Source organism: Rhinolophus sinicus, chromosome 16, assembly GCF_057876585.1.
Source record: "Rhinolophus sinicus isolate RSI-liver-muscle chromosome 16, RSI-T2T, whole genome shotgun sequence".
NCBI classification, from domain to species: domain Eukaryota; kingdom Metazoa; phylum Chordata; class Mammalia; order Chiroptera; family Rhinolophidae; genus Rhinolophus; species Rhinolophus sinicus.
The window spans coordinates 53,216,625-53,229,143 of NC_142516.1; positions in this window are offsets into that span (position 1 = coordinate 53,216,625).

Genomic DNA, 12,519 nt, shown 5'->3' on the forward strand with positions numbered 1-12,519 from the left:
TGTGATTGGATGGCCATCTGCTGTGGCTAGTTGGCCGTCAGCTGTAACCAGTGAGCCATTGGCAACTAATATACATGCCGTGGCTACGCTAGCAGCAAATGGCGGGGCTGGCAAGAAGATGGTAGCTGGCAAGGGCTAAGTGTGGATTGCAGATTGCAGAGAGGTGGATTGTAGTTAGCAACTAAGGTTGGTTGGCAGAGACAAGTGGACGGCGGGTTGAGGACAGTGTGGCTCTTGCTTCCTGTGTCTCCAACCCAACCACTGGCGAGACTATAGTGGTGTGACTCCCCTATCTATGGCTCCGTGGGTGTTCTTTTTTGGCCTCACCATGTCCTGCGTTCTTATGTGGGGAGCGGGAGCTGAGACCCCGCAGGCCACCCTGCACGACAGGCAGATTTGTCAGCTTCATACCAAAGCATGCGTGCAGTCTTCTGCCTCCTGCCCAGTTTGGGGTGAGTTGGAACAGGCCTTGTCTCCAGTTTCAGGCCAAGGATGTGTGCCTCAGTGTCATGCGGGGCAGCCTGTGGGGTCTCAGCTCCCGCTCCCCACATAAGAACGCAGGACATGGTGAGACCAAAAAGGAACACCCACGGAGCCATAGGTAGGGGAGTCATACCACTATCGTCTCACTGGAGGCTGGATTCACCCGACATGCGATCTGCTGTCCACTTTTCTGCCAACCGACCGACTCCCCTAAACTCATCAACCAGTGCAGCCGCGGCAGCTACATCAGCGGCCAACTGGCTAACCGGCCACAGCCGATTGCCATCTACTACCCGAGCCAGCACCTTTCCACGCGAGGCCAAGAGCCTGGAAACTGCTCTCTAGGGCTCTGTCCCCACACTCAGCAACTCATATTATAGAAAAGCTCCTTTCTCAGGGCTGTGATATCACCTTGGCTCCATCCAAATACTTTGGTCTACTTTGACCTCTGCTTGACCACACACTAGCTAAAATCTCAAGCCCCTCCTTTCAGAAGGTCTCCTGCCCAAAGCTTTCAGATAAGCCTCAGACAAGGCCCAAGTCAGATCCCACTGAAGGCTCTGCAGATTTAAATGCAGTCTGACTGGCGAATCAGCATACCAATAAAACAAAAGTGCAAACTCCTTGTCACGGTCTTCAAGGCTTAGTTCATCAATTTCATCTCATTACCACAGACTCCCACACTGACCACCTTCTAGCCTCACCAGTCTTTTTGGTTCTTGACCATGTCGAGCTCCCGTACCACCCCTAAACCCTGCCCCGAGTCCTGAACTTTATGTCCCATCTACCCTTCCCTCCCTATAGAATGAGGTTCACAGGCCAAGGAATACACCTATCAAGACCCAGAACCACCCACCCTTCTAGACCACACTGGAGATTCCTGGGACCACAAAAGGTTCTGTCCAAACAGCCTCAAGCCTGATCCTAGAGCCTGCAAGGACTTCTTCCCCAGGTCCATCCTCCCGAGGGGACCACCCCCACTAGTATGTGCATCTCTATACTCTGTTACACAGCACATCATAGGACACAGTGATACAGAAAATAATTACTGAATAAATAAACAAAATTACTCAACATGTTTGGTTAGGTCTGCTGAGAAAATAAACAGGGTAGGGGGGGTGTTGAATTAAAAGCAATGTCTTCTGATGTGCCCTGAAATACAACACATTAAGACTTCGTTAAACCAGAAAGCAGGGAACCTCAGAGCTCGTTTCCCTCAAGACATGTTTAGTTCTTGCCTCTTTTGATGAAAATCCAGGAACCTCTTAATCTTCCAATATACTCAGTGCCTCAGAGGTTTGAGGATTAAACCCAGCATTTCACAAGTCCACTGCTGAACTAATGCTACAACACAACCTTTGTCATTGATGGTCAAGACTGTCTCTTAAAAATATTTTCCAAATCAGAATGTCAATCCTACTTGGATTCTGGCGCAGAGATTAGAATATTCAGTACTCGCAATCTTAAGAGTTGCTCGTGGACATTGGCTTGCTGACACAAACTAAATTATAAATGTAAATAAAAATGACCAGATGATATATGGCTATTCAGAAGGTCTATAGCTCCAAACAATATTAATTTTCTTAAGGAACAGTGAGTTAATTTATAGTCTAAGATAGCTAGCTGGTTATTATAGAGGTAACTAGAACTTAGATTTCTGTTGCACAAATATTTTTAAATGCAATCTGTGGTTAACTTTTAAAAGCAATCTATTTGATTTTTACTTCATCTTCTCCATTAATATTCATAGAAATAGTAGGGAGCAGCTATCTTTCAGAACTTATACCTGCTTACCTACGGATTTATGTTTCCCTTTCTAAATTCAGCCACCTGGGGTTGGGTATGGAGAGTGTGGCAGGCCATTTTTTTAGCTCAGATTTCTTAGAAAACATGAAGCATAACTTTGTGCTAATTCTTTATTGGAGACTCAATCCCAGGGAGGCAAGAATGAAGGGAAAAAGCAAGTGAGGCAAGGAAGGAGAAAAAGGTAATAGATTCTTTTGTATATTTACTGAGCCGGCCATACCTTTAAAAGAGGCTTAATGAGTTGTTTGGTAATGTGGGATATCTCCAGAAAAGCATTTTGGAATTACTGCATCTTGGAATCTTTGAAGGGCAAGCAATTTATCTTTTAGCTTTTTTCCATCTCCTGTTTCCCATTGGTAAAAGATTACACCATAGGACATTAACTCCATGCTGTTCCTGCCATGTCAGGCGAAACAGATTTTGATACTCTACTGGTGAGGATTGGAAGAAAAGCATTCATTAAACTGATAACTGCATGGCAAATGCCAGAGAATAAATTATGTGCTTCTTTAAAGACAACCATATTCTGCCCACTAGCCATGACCGGGACTGTCACTAGACTCGAGGTATGGTGACCCACCATCATCCATCTGGTTTTGAGAAAACAGAGAGATAATTAAAAGGGAATGCGATGGGAACTCCCCCCCACCCCCACCACCCACATCCTTCAAGTCTGATAGTGGCACTAATTGTTGCAATCCCTTCTGGGGTGAGACACTGTTTCTAATTTACATTCTTGACCATGGTGTGGGGGTAGGGGGAGGGGTTGTGCCTGTGTCATTTTCTGGTATTTCCATTTGGCCTTTCTGAAAATAATGGCTCTTAATCCACACAGTGCGGGGAGCCCATGTAAGACTTCTGATATCTATTCCAGCTGATACCTATTCATTTATGTATTCAAGGACTAAGGAAATAACTTCAGGGCAGGACTGCTGACTCACTGGTCCTACTATAAATTGGATTTGAGCTAATATCCATTTATCATCTGGCTACCATAACTCGCATCCTATTGTAGAAGACAAGGATGATATTTGGGGTTTCCTAAAATCAGTGCCAGTGCCAGCTCAGAGCTCATATCTAAGAGATTTGAAAAGCTAGGGTATAGCCCTTTCCCCTGGCACAGTTACTCTGATAAATGACCAAAAGTCTCCTTAGGGAAGGACCAGAAACATATTTATCATATATACTATGGTGGCATTTCCAGGTTTTTCCTCAAGAGGACCTGTCCCCTCTTCAGTCAATGAACTCTGGGTTTATATACTCGTTTAGTTCTAGAAACTGGGTTTTGTTCATTACAGCACTGATGTCCGCTTTCCAGCTCTCAACTTTCTATTATATAAATCAAACTAAACTCTGGTCAATTCTCCATTTATCTTGCCTCTATAATCACCATAGACCATATAGGCCAAGGCACTCTAATTGATGCCCATTGTAGTAATTATGTCCATCTTGCCTCTGAGAATTAAGTCCTGCCACTGGCCTCTGTCATTCTAGAATCCCATCATCATCTAATTTCCATGCCGCATCTGCAGGCATAGCCTGCAGAAAACAAGCATCACCAAGCTTCCTAAAGAAACTGGTGTACCCAGCACTAGTATATTTTCTATTGTCTCAGAGCAAGAAGCGAGCTCTGGGTCCTTCCAGGAAACATAGTCAGTAATAGCTTCTCAGGTCGTACGTAGTAAATCCAGTCTAACATTCCTGCTTCCCTGATCGGTATGTCCTCTTTGCTCAATATAATGCCATGACTGCCAACTTCACCTCACATATTCTAGGCCATTGTCATGACCAACTCTTAAAGAGCAAACCTGACAGTGTGTTTAGACCAACTCTAGGTCCTAGAGCACTGAATCCTGAGTCATGGGGAATACCTCCATCCCTGTGAATTCTTCCCTTTCCAGCCTTATATTCCCCCCAAATCCATTCCCTTGTTACCTTGGTACATAATAGCCAGATCCTGTCTTTTGTTTGATAGGTAGTCTATTTCTACCCTAAGTAAGGACTGTTTCTTCCTTCTCAGGCTATGCCGATATATGATCCTGGTTAGTGGCTCGGAGGCAATGAGGTATGGTGGAGGGAGCTTTTGAAAACAAGCAGTATCTTTACAGGTACCTGCTTCGGGTGAGGCCATTGCATAGTCTCTAGGAAAAGGGAGGCTGATTTCCTCTGGCAAAGGAAGCAGGTGGATTCCACTGGCCCAGGAATATTCCAGAGAATTTTTCAGTTCAAGGTTTTTAGGTTTATCCACTCAAATATCTTTATTGCAGGTCTTTGTGCCTTCTTCCCCATCTGGGTCCTGATTTTACTATAGTATATTTATGGAAGTGACAAATTTAATTTCCTTTACATCTCTATTGTCCTTATAATTAGAATCTGGATCTGGTTTTCAACCCATTCTGCCCTGAGGTAAGACTGCCATTGATACCTCCGGTTTTCAGATGATTCCTTAAGTTAGCAATTAGAAGCCCTGGGTCTATCATTTTCTTTTTATAAGACTTCACTGACACCAAAAGCAGCAATAAGTCTTATAATCATTTTATACATAATGATCTCACAATACCTTGTGTTCTGCCTTACATCTCCTCCCACCTACCACAGGCCAGACTTCATTAATTGTGATCCCACTGTCAGGGGTTATTATCACCCACTTACCACCAGCAATGGGATCTCTATTGCCTATAGTCAAGTAGGCAATCCAACTCCAAAATTCCATCATGAGAGTTGGTTTCTTAGGGCTAATCCTGGAACCAATTTATATAGCCTCAGTTCCCTAAAAAACCGAGCTTTAGGCAAAACTTTTGTGCTAATGTTTTATTAGGCGGTGCAATGTGAGGGAAGCAAGGGTGAGGAAAAAAGAGAAGTCAGTCAGGAAGGAGAGAAGGCAAATACTAAGCTGACCATAGTTTCCTAAGACACACAATGAATTAATTGCTCAGTGTCTTGGGACCTCCCTAGAAATGCCATATGAAGACACCATGTCTTGAAATCATCTGTTGGGGAGAAGGAGGGTGGGCAATTTATCTGCTGATTCCTTCTTGTTTCCTATCTCTCTCCAGTCAAGTTTGTCCCATACAGTATTGATGCCCCTGCCCTTCCACATTCCCTCTGAACATCCACTGGTTCCGGATGGAATAGACAAAGCCCTAGAGGTACTGTGATAAATAGCTGAGAATCTGTAGGGTTGAATGGATCTCAGAAGGCACATAAGCTGTCTGGTATGGGGTTCAGGTCGGGGTGGGAATCTCACGATCAGAGTCCTTCAAACTTAGTATGAAAACTGTCAAGGAGAACTTTGAAACTAAAGTTCTAGCTGGACACTAGTTAAGGGCAGTAAAGACATTTACTGAGCAACTACTGCAGTAAGGAAGAGAGTCCAGTGTAAAACAAGTTCAACTTTGATCTGTGCAGAGGTGACTGGGCATCTTAAAGTGAGAATGAGGGAGTAGGAAGAGAGAATAAGTGGGAGCTCAGCAGAGTTATGGAAGTGAAAAAGCAGGTAGGTATGTTGGTCAATGTGATTAGACCTTCTGAATTTACTAACTGGTACTTATCAAAGTTAGGCTCCTGCCCTCCCACAGGGACTAGGAGACAGGTGTTGACTGAAACAAGCAGTAAATTATTTTGGCAGACTGGTGATTTCCTAGGCAGGAACTTCAGAGATGCTTGACTTTCCCAGGTATGTGGCCTTGAGCATGGTTAGAAACTATGCTAGAGTTCGTTCAAGTCTCTTAGTGTGTATGGGGGCGGAGGGTGGTAGTGACATTGTTTGTGTTGAGAGTCTGAAGTCTTTATAGGCCAACGCTGAGACCTAGTTGAAAAGAGGGCTCAGAGGAGCCTGTGTTTGGTTAAGGAAAGAGTCTTTGTGAACACATCCATGAACTAAGGACTATCTGATACGTATCATTATCTGACATCAGCCAATTCTTTAGAACATCCCATACTCATACTGTTGATACAAAAGCAAGCCTTGTAGAACTGGTCCCTTTTACTGCAATACTTTTGTCTTTTATTTCAACCATTTTTTAACTTTTTGGGGGGATGATGATAATGTTAAATGAGAAGATGTATGTAAGAAAGCATTCAATAAATGTTAGTTCCCTTATCTGTTAAACTTCACTGAGAGATACTCTGATACTCTTTGTTCCTAAGGGTGATTCCCTCACCAAACAAACTCTTCAGTGGAGCCCTGGACTTTCAGACTGATGCTCATGTATATTTAGTCCCCCATTTCTCTGAGAAGGCTGTGGTCTTTAGCAGTTCCTGCCTGACTCAGAGATGGAAGCCTCAGGCACCTTAAAATAAGATCCCTGGTTCAGCCTCCTACCGTGTTTCCCCAAAAATAAGACTGGATCTTATACCTCGTAGAGTAACAGACAGTGTTCAGTTCAACTGTGCCCTCACCTCTCGGCATTCTCTTCCTGACATCCATTGGTTCTCAAGGCTGACTCAGTGTCCTAGGGCCCCAAGTTGGCAAGAAAAGTTCAGAAACATCACTACAGTAAGAAAATCATGTTTCTTTGCAGCTGAGTACCAAGCCCTCAATACTGACAAAACAGCAAGAAAACCCGATAAATACCCCCTCACACTCTTCTCTGCAAGACACTGGTTGGCTACACTGCAATTTAGTCAAGATTAAGCCCCTAAACCTCTACAGGTGTTAGTACATTAACTCTAGTTTTTTATTGTCCAAAAGAAATGGGTATTTTCCTGCCACTGATGATCTTTTAGGGGATAATGAGCATCGCCTCCTACTTCGTATAAATTCAGGTTTTAGTATCACTGACTTGTTAGAGACATAGTTTTTGGAGAACAAATTCCTTCATTTACCTGGCTGTAGGTTTATTTAAATTGAGCTTAATAGCAAAGTGACTTGTGTGAAAACTAAGGAGAGGTTGCCACTCGGAAATTGCTTCGTATATAGTCAATAATCTGAATTATCTCTGAATTCTAACCCAACTCTATGAAAAACCTGCCTGGTGTGCTTCAGAGGATTTCACCCCCTACTGCATTTGGACTTTTCAAAGATCTAGCTTCAATTTTTAAAAAAAAAAAATCTGAATATTACATTATAAAAATCTCTATCATAGAAAAACTAGACCAAAGGGATTCTTTTCTAAACGTCATTTTTTGAGAAATAATAGATTGGATCAAAGAGTGGAAATGATCTAGATAGATTATTTTGTTATCTTAACCAAATTTTGTTAGAAGACTGTCTGTGGTCAAATGAGAATCATAGAATCTCATCCTTGAGTTAAATATTTTGACTGATCACCTGCCTAAGAAATGCTTGGTTGACATTATACAGATTCTTGGGACGAACCCCAAATAAGAATCTATTAGAATGGTATGTCAAGAATCTGCATTTTTAACAAGCTCTCCAAGGATTTTTTGGCCACTGAAGTTTGAGAACTAGGGTGAAAGGAGATGAGGACTCGCATACATTGCTGATAAGAGGGCAAGTCAATGGTACTTTATTGGAAGGCAATTTAGTAGAAACTCTCTCAACCAACCCAGGATTAAGTAAGTTATTAGATAAACTGACATTATTACTTCTGTAAAACACACTGCTGGCCGGGACCCATTGAGTCCTTGATACCAATAGGCTAGTGTTTGATCTCTTCTTGCCATTTTGAATATCTGCTTACCAAAAGTCAGTGTTTCTTAAAAAAACTTTTAAAGCAATTGTACTTGTTTTGTAATTATGTTATTTAATCAATATTATGTTTTTAAAAAGTTGTTTCAGGGAAAACTAATTTGAATGCTTTGGATAGATTCTAAAAGTACATCACACACATACAAATGTCAAAGTAGGAGCAAAAATACTGGAGGAGGAGTATATGTTATTTTCAGTTCTTGCTCCACCTTTGAAAAAAAGAGAAACTATAAAATTCTATACAATTCATTATAGATGTCATTTATCTAAGAAAGATTACATGGAACTTTAATCAAGGGTTCCATTGTCAACAACAAATTCCTTTGTCCTAAAAAGAAATCTTAAAATTGAATCTAAGTTAGTGAATGAATATGCATTTATATTTTTAAGTTAAAATAAAATGCTTAAGGTATATGTTCATATAATTTATATGTATATGTAAAATATTTTATGATTCTTCTCTTTAAGCATCTATTTTGATTAATTTACCAGCATTTGTCTATTTGGTAAAGAGGGCTTCTATGTATCAAAATATGTATGTTCTTTAATCCAGTAATTATACATGCAGGAACTTATTCTAATGAAATAATCATTTATGTGTGTAAAGATAGATAAGTATATATAAATACATAGACATATAGATATTAATCTGTATGTACGTGTTCATGTCAGCATTGATTATAGTAGCAAAACTATTACAGAAGTTTCTCAAATGTTCATCAATGGGGGTTTGTTAACTATTATCCATTCAGTTGAATATTATACACAACCATCAAACACATTAAAATACCCCTATACGTAGTGACAAGGGAACAGTGTTCAGGTTATTCCGTTCAGTGTTAACTGTAAATTATATATACATCGAAAAATCTCTAGAAGTATTTATATTTAAAAATTCACAGTGGTTTTCTCTAGAAGGTGGTAGAAATTCAAGTGATTTTTCCCCCAGTCTGTTTATCTCTATTTTTCTACAACGAATATATATTGCCTAGGTATTAAAGATTATTATAATAAAGTGAAATGAAAACAGTTTGGCGCTCAGAAAGATAATTTTTGTTGCTTTAAAATAGACCAATTCTGATTTTTTGACTAAAAACATGTTTATCTTTGTGGAACTCAATGTGAATTACCACATTGTTCTTTAAATTTTCTCCTAAAAGCAAGGTACCAGAATCTTTAGAAAGCAATTTGTCATTGTAATGGAGTTTCTGTGGATATTACAATAGATTTTTATCATTGCTTTATAGGGTTTTGAAGTGCATTTATATACCACTGTCAGAGGGGGGGAAAAAGAAAGGGGAAAGACTTTCTCTTGATTTTCATAAGCCATTCTAGAAACTATTAAAGTGAGACATACAAGTATATACACATTTATTTTCTCTCAGAAAACATTATTGCGCAGCAACAACAAAAATATCTTACCTGTATTTTCAAAATCAAGATATTTTCAGTGGATAAAATCTGTGGTTATAGTTGCTGGAGAAAAGAAACAGATTATAAATTTTTCTAATTTGAATTTTGAAGTCAATTAAAAATGTCTTTTATTTCGATAACTTTATATGACCAAAATGTCATATTTTAAGCCTTAATGAAGATTTGGGACTTTCAAAATAGGGAGAATTTCTCTGAGAACAAGCACAGCGAAACTTGCCAGCACTCAAGAGCAACTCCAGACTGGCAGACAAACGAAATGAGCAGCCACAGGCTTCTTCTTGTGCATCCACACCATGCTTATTTAAAAAGTAGGCGAGCCAAATCAGAACAACAATCATCTTTCCAAATTATTCACCTCAGTACACTCTTTCTTCTTTTCCCAAAATGAATAGAATAGCTATCTTTTTTATTATTATTAATTTCAGGTGTACAAAGCAATGTAATAGTTAAACATTTACACCCCTCACACAGTGATAACTGCCCCCCAGTCTACTACCCCTCTGACATCGTATGTATATAGCTGTTACTGTACCATTGACTCTATTCCCTATGCTGTACTCCTTAAGACAAAATGTACATATAGCTTCTATCTCTTTGGGTTATATATACAAAGCTCTTTCTTTTCTCACTACGTATTTTTAGAACTTATTAATATGAATTATTGAGTTCTTTGTTATTTTAAGGAAAACATTTCTTCTTAACTAGATTTAGAAAGAAAAATTCTTTACTTTGGCTATTTTAGTATTAATATGATTCGTTAAAAGGGAAAAGAGCACAGATTTTTTTTTACTTTGCCAACTTTTTAATTTGCAAAGTGAAAAAGATACGATCATTGTATTCTTTCTCCGTGTCATTTTTCCATGCAGTTGTTTTTTGTTATTTACTCGTCAGTGATCTTACTAATATTTTGGATAACTGAATTTTTAAGATTAATATTTAACATGTGGTTATAATTTATTTAGCTTTTAACAATCTGAGGTTCTACCCTGCTGAAGTAAAATTTAAATTTCAAAATTATTTCCAGGGGATTTTCTAATAGTAATTTATCCTATTATTTGAGGTATTTTGCTGTTTATAATTAGTAATAAATTGTAATCATAAAAGGAAAGTGGGTAATGATAGACTTTCAAGTTCATGAGCAATATCCCATGGACTGAATTGCATCCCCCTCCCCAAAATTCATATGTTGAAGTTTGTAAAAATTAATAAAATAGATTTCAACAAACATTGGAGTCGGGATGGCCAGAAGGGTTGTCCCAAACAAAAAGAGAGGTGCCTTGCATGTCCAACAGGTAGATGTTTTCTATTCTACCCCAGCAGTAGGAAGGAAGATTTTCACCTCCCCTTGAACAACAGCCCAGCGAATGAAACGCCACTACACTTCAAACTTCCAGTTTTCTCCAACAGACTCTAACACAGCTCCTTCCAACTTCCCCATTCCTCTCATGTGTTCTCTGGACTTGCCTATGGTTTTGCCATAGCTTGCGTGTCCTGAGTTGCAGTTTTCTGCTATTCTTGAATAAGATAATTTTTTCTGGTAAAATAACTTTAATTTTTAAGGTCAACAAGTCCTAACCCCCAATGTGACTGTATTTGGAGACAAGGAATTTAAAGAGGTAATTAAGGTTAAATAGGTCATAAGGGTGAGACTCTGATCCAATATAACTAATATCCTTACAAGAAGAGGGAGAGGCACCAAAGACACACATGCACAGAGAAAAGATCACGTGAGGACACAGCAAGAAGGCAGCCACATGCAGGGCAAGGAGCGAGGCCTCAGGAGAAACCAACCCTGCCAACACCTTAATCTTGGACTTCTAGTCTCCAAACTGTGAGAAAATAAATTTCTCTTGTTTAAGCCACCCAGTGTGTGGTATTTTGTTATGGAAACCCTAGCAAACTAATACAACATCTGAAGTATTTAAATCACCAAGTATTTTTAAGCCACAGATAAATGCCTACCAATGAGAATAGAAAAAAATAAATCACTTCGGGAATCTTGCCAATGATTTACTAGAAAATTATAAACTGGTTTTGTAAACAGTAGCAAATAGAATGACCATGTGGGTCTAGATACTTTAATGACTACACCATGGTGAATTGACGGCTCCAAAACTGGGCCTCATTCAGAGTTACCATCTTAATCACTACACAAGTATACGGATTGGGACTGAGCCCAAAAAAGACACAGGGAAATCACACTTCCTCTGTGAACCACACTACCTCTAGAATTGACCTGATTGGACTTTCTGCTTCAAAGGAGGCATGGAGGGGCATCTATTCTATTTCTATTTACATTCCAAGACTGGAACATATAAAAATCTTCCAGCAATATTTTGAGAATTGCTTTGCTAAAGCCACTGAATACAAAATCTGACAAGGGCATGTGCTTGCCTCAATTACATTCACACTCCTTGAGTTTCTTTTGACCTTTTTGGCAATTAAATTTCATTTAGCATATTTGCTGACTTCAGAAAAAGTTGCTGAAGGTATACACCAATTTTAACCACATTCATTTCTAATCCATGATTTCCCCCCACTGATCTATGAATAATTCAGAATAAATGAAATCCTCAAGGAATATATTTTGAGTATAACCATACTTTCATTATTATTATTTCTACTTTGGTTCCATTTGTCCCCATAATCTCATGATATCAGGAAGCTAAATGTAAATACATTTTGGCTCTTTATTTTGCCTTTTAAAAATTATGTACAAGAAGTATTTCAACAAATGAGAAAAATCCAACAGGTCTCATTTTTTCCTGTCTTCTCATTCATGTGTCATTCTAGTCTCCTCATCAAAGATCGTAAACCACACTGTGAGCCAAATGTCTGCTCACTCTCCCTCACCTTTCCCACCCCTGCCTCCCCTCGGGGGTGGGTGTCCCACCCCCTCCTGTATCTGTCCATGCTACAGCAGCTTCTGTGCTGCCACAAGATTCTAACCACCACTACCACAGTGGGGTTTGGTTCACTTCACTCCTAATGGCCTCCTGAATTCTAGGATCACCATATTCCTTCTCTGCACACTGTGGTTCCAGTTATATTGACCTCGGTGAGGTGAGGTGGTAAGGCTGCTCTTCCATCTACCAACTTGTCCCTTAATTCCCTACCCTGTCCCCCGTCCCTGTCCCCACAAG